Source organism: Melitaea cinxia, chromosome 16 (genome assembly GCF_905220565.1).
Source record: "Melitaea cinxia chromosome 16, ilMelCinx1.1, whole genome shotgun sequence".
NCBI lineage: Eukaryota > Metazoa > Arthropoda > Insecta > Lepidoptera > Nymphalidae > Melitaea > Melitaea cinxia.
In genome coordinates, this window is record NC_059409.1 from 14,802,620 (window position 1) to 14,808,619 (window position 6,000).

Consider the following 6,000-nt stretch of genomic DNA (forward strand, 5'->3'; position numbering starts at 1 on the left):
ATAACAGTCGGTTCCTGCTGAACCAGCACTGACGAGGCGTTTCCATAGAATAAGCTTCTTTGTAATTGTATTATTTTGAAATGTAATATTTATTTATAATTAAGTCTTGTAGTTGCTTAAATTAAGAAAACATTGTATATTAATATAATATATAATTTTAATTTTACATTTACGTTGTATATTAATATATAATATATAATAAAAGTTTGTTTTTTTTATATAATTAAACTGTTTAAACATAGCGTAAACACATTGATAACTTGATCAGTGTTATACAGGGAAGTAGAAACCGCCATCGCTATGCCTCGAGTCTGTGTGGAGATATATATATATATTTATATATAAGTATTATTTTAATGTATTTCTGGAAACAAAATGTATAGTTATATCAACCATCTATTACCAAAAACACAAGCATTAAGTTGCTTACCGTAGGAACAGATGACCGTGTGTATATGTTATAGATATTTAAAACAAAACATAATTCAAAATTTAATTTTAAGATATTCCCCAAATTAGTGTCTGCTGACTACTGGCTGGAGATCTACTACTATGTATTATAAATAATTTCAAATTAGCTCCACTCATCTAACATATAAATAAAATTGAAGTGTCAGTTTGTAATATTAAAATAACCACTTTTCACTAAATTCATATGGATGTATATACCAAAATAACATTTTTACAATTTTTAGCTGTCTATATGTTTGTTCCAGCTAATCTTAGAAACGGCTGGATCCATTTTAACGGGACTTTCACTGGCAGATAGCTGATGTAGTAAGGAGTAACTTAGGCTACTTTTATTTTAGGAATTTATTTATTTTATAACTCTGCGATCTGAACAATAACCTTTTAGTTAAATTCCACGCAAACAGTCACGGGCACAGCTATTTAACCAATAAAAAAAAAAAACAATCATCAATACATACAATGTTAGGTAACTGAAAACGATTGAAAAGAACGCTGCCTGAAAATAACAAAATACAGAATGTTTTACAAATGGTTAAAGAGACAATTAGAGTAACAATAAATATTGGAAAACCTCCAAATGGGTGGTTGAGAATTGTTATTAAGCCTTCTTAGTGGCCTTGGAATATTACTTAAACTAAATTTCTGAAGTTAACGTTCTCTACATTAGAATATTCATTTTCATTTAAAACGTATTTAAAACAATGACATGTATGTATGGTTTTTTTTTTTTAAATAAATGTTGACCAAAAAGTTTTGTTTACAAAAGTTAATTCTTTATTGATAAAAAACTTAAGAATTGGTAGTTACTTATTAGCGTTTATAATATAGGATGTTAAGTAGTTTTGGTATAGCGGGTTCGCGGTATTAGTCCATTTTGAAAAACAGGTCTCATGCCTAAAATAGTTTAGTCTTCCTGTTGCTGAAAAGTCAACTTGTTTTATTAAAAAAGTTATTAATCAAATAAACCATAGACAAATAGTTTTCTATAATAAACAGCTCCGTTAAAGATTTTTCTTTTTAATAAGTACATAACTTGAGTGTTTATTGACTTGTAGATTGTCTATAGTTTTATCATGTTTCAAGGTTTTCAAACAGAGTCTAATTAAGAGAGAAGATTACTGCTTACAATGTCATACAAAATTATTTAATTTCTTTTAAGTTTTATTTTACTGGTGTATAAAATATTGATAACAGTATAAAGTATGTTTTGAAATTTAAATCAACAATTCAAACAAGATATTTTTTATATCTGCAGGTACATATAACTTTTTTACCTACAAAAAATTTCAAATTAGTATTGTGAATTGAATTCTAACTTGGAAATTGTAAAACTTTTCTTACTGGAAATAGTGTAGGTAGCAATCCGATTAAAGCCATATGGTTTTGTTTACATCTGTTCATATTTAAAATATATCGACACAATAATATACAAACTTTTTGCAAAAATAACTCATTAAAGTCCATTATCAAAATTAACCTTTATCCTAAACTTCAGCTTATCCATCAATATCAAAACGTTATATCCTACTCGACTTTATCATAACGATTTCCGACTATGTCGAATAGTACAATATGGATGGATATGAATGTGTTTAATTTCGAATTAAGAATATATTAAGAAATAGAGGTCAGTGACTTAATATTTTGCCCTTCCATTTGAATCGGAATTATTAGACCTTGTTAGTCGATTAGTCATCAAAAACAAATCAGCGAAACTTCAACGTAAAAACGTGACATTCACAAGACGCTAAAAAAACGTATCTCTAAATTGAACTCTCAATCTTTCAATTATTTCGATATAAACTTATTCTTTTTTTTATTTGAAATTGAATTTTTAAAGTACCTAATGTTTCAAACGATCAGTACAAAGTAGAAAATGGCGTTACATTTTTTTTAGAATTTAACCAGATTCTGGTATAACTATTGATGTTAAATGTTCAGGGTATTATTTATTCTCGTTGGAATAATACTTATTAGCCCGAATAATCCTTATATTAGAAAGAATAAGTAAAAAAATACTCACCTTTCTATTAAACTGACAGCAACTCACAGCACTAGAATTTCACTGTTACATTTGATGTTACCATTATCAACATTATTTCAATAAAAAATACCATTTCGGGATCAGTGATAAATGACAGATATAGATACAAAACTTATTTACAAAAACTTTCAAACATTTTATTTGTTAATTTTTAATTAAAAATAATCTGAAATTTTCAAATTGATATTTGATTTTGATTGAATTTATACAGGTATAAAATGTTTCGACGTTACAGAAGACACACACAATAAAATATACACAAAACACACAGCAAAATAATACTGTTTTCAAGCAGTTTTGTGTTCCTGTCGGTGAGTAAGGGAGCTCCTGGTGGAGATTAGAATAGAGTCGGTAACGCGCTTGAGATGCTTCTGGTGTTGCAGGCGTCTATAAGGTACTGCAATCGCATACCGTCAAGCCGCATCACCGCTTTACGCTTGTTTGGGGACCTAGTTTTATAAAAAAAAAGTGTTTTTCAAATCTTATGCCACACGGTAGGCTGAAAATCGACTTTCATGGACTAGTATAGAAATAAAAATGCTAGTGTATTTTTTTGCTGGATACGGCTTTGGTTAACCGTTAGTATGCTTAAAGATGCCAAAAAAGGTATTTAGGATATATAAACGGATGAATAAAAAAAAGATTACGAAAAATTTGTATGAAGCTTTTTTATTTTTTATTAATATATATGTTTCTATTGTATTGTGTTGCGAAACTCTTAAGACAAATCCGATTATCTTTGAAACTGCTAGGAAAACCGTAATACCCTTACAGAGGGTTATAGTACTATAGTCTATTTCACGTAGGATGGGTACGGTGACACATGTCAAATTAACTCTATAGTGAGGTGACCATGCATAATTAATTGATGTAATTCGATTATCGAGTACGAATGCGGTTAACCTTTAATCGATTATATAAAAAAAAATTTTTAACTGGTTATTAAAAATTAATCATCGCTATAGTGAATAAATAATATTTTAAGGGTGGTGTTAAACGCGAGAAATGAGCTATCGACAAACCCATTAACACAGCTCACGTGGCAAATTATTAGTCGTTCGCCTTTACCCTCCGGTACTTTAGTCGAAGAATGAGCAGTGTCGTCTGTCCATGCACTTTGCCAACAGTATGATTGGCGTTCAACCGTGTCTAGTCAAGGAATACTACGTTGTTCCAATCCGTAATGTTTTTCGCCTTTTCTAAGAATGTCACAAAGTTTTCACGCACTTTTCCGTTTCTTAACTTTTTTTTTATTTTAACGAAATCCAATTTTATTTAAAAGTCGCCATAACGATGTCACACTTCCATTAAATAATTTAGCACCTTTCAAAGACATTAATTATTATAAAACTGTGGGCAACTCATTTCTCCGCTAATAATCATATTCAACCTCAACGACCAAACATTTATATCCTTTGCCTCTTTTTGGGAGTCGATAACTTATTATCTTCCATATTGGTGTCACCATACTTTTCTTTACTTATTTTTGACACTAAGCTGTGTGGCTACGGCAATAAAGAATATAGCCGACTAAGGGATAACACAGTTCCACTACCACCTTGAAACTTATAAAGCCGACCGATAGCGGGATAACCATTCAACTGCTGGCTTTGAATACACAGGCCGAAGACGGGCAACAGCGTCTTCAGTGCGAAAAAGCTGGCCCTGCGGTCACCAACCCGCCCAGCGTGGTGACTATAGGCAACACACATGAGTTCACGCCATTTTTTGGCACGAGCTTGTGGAGGCCTATGTCCAACAGTGGACTGCGATAGGCTGAAGTAATTTTTGACACTGTATTACGCCTAATTTCAAGTGCCTGTGCAACTCGATCCACTATGTGGTTGATAGATATTAATGGACCGCTATTTTCTCACTCCCGTTCAAAGTAGAGCGGACAACCAATTGACTGTTTGAAACGGTCTTCTTTTGTTCTTTTCGGCATTTTACAGAACAGAACACACACACAAAATGAATAACTAAAAAAAATAATAACAGCACTTAACAACAATAAAACAGCAACAAATACAACTATAGCAACTGGCAAAACCAAAACACGGGAAGCATACAAGAGACAGAAAGTACTGATTGAGATATCTCGAGTCAGTGAGGTGATGCGATTCACAAGATGGCCGTTACGATTATTTATTTTAGCCGATTACTACGTGTCAATCCCTATCATTAAACGTTTCGTTTCATGCCTGTAATTTTAAGTTATCATTTTTTCTGTACCTTTTTTATTTTGTTTAAAATGTAAAAACGCATATATAAATACAATTTCAATCTAATCAAGCATTATTATTTGCTTTGGAAACTAATTGGTGATTTTTAAAAATGTATATTTATCCGATTTGTTGAAAATAGTGAGCGTGTGTTGGAACATATCAAATGTCACCGTACCCATCCTATGTGAAATAGATTATAATTAGTCGTGATTTTTGACATATCACACGTAATGGTTACAGTTGCAGAACTTTTTTAATAATTGAAAAAATTATATATATATATATATATATATATATATATATATATATATATATATATATATATATATATATATATATATATATATATATATATATATATATATATATATATATATATATATATATATATATATATATATATGATTGAGTTGAGGATTCATTTTCATGCCTTACAAATAACGAGTACCACTCAGCTGCCTTCTATAATGTTATAACGTACTCGTATACAATTACATAATTATTTGCCAGAAAAAAAAAACGTAACTACTGTATTGCTAGGGATAACTCAAGAATTACTCGTCAGTCAGACCTCAATTAAATTCGCATAGGACAACACGACAAATACCAGCTGTTAAACAATAAAATAATCATAAAAATCGGTACACCAAGTAATAAGTTATGAAAAAAATTTAGTCTAATTGAGTTCCTATACCTTTTTTGATGTAGGTTAACAAATAATATGAAATATTTACAATAGAAAGTCTAAGAATCAACTGAGACTTATTTGTAGTTCTGAGAAAAATGGTTTCTTCATTTGATAATGAAGACCTAAAGCAATGGCGAATTGCCTATAAAACAAAAACCAAAAAAAAAAATTGAGGGTAATTTTACAAATTAAATTTATTCTAAGTGAACATCATCGTATCATGATCCTACCACGTGTGACATTGATGAAGTCGACAGTATTTTCCTGGCACAACCGAAAACCGTTAAATTGAAGAATTTATTAATTTTGTTGTGAATTAAAGTAATATTAAGAGGAACTCGGGCAAAATACATACTCGTAAGTTGGTAAGTAGAAAAGTATTCAATTTCTCATTGCTTAACTGATATTAATAGTTATGTCATCACTATGTAATATGTATTGAAAATGCTCTAATATAAATGTAAATATTTATATTGTAATTTGATAATTTTAATTTGCAAGATAAAAAAAATACTACGAACCATAATAATAATTTTCAGACAGCAATCATGTTACTATTGTTATTATTTTTT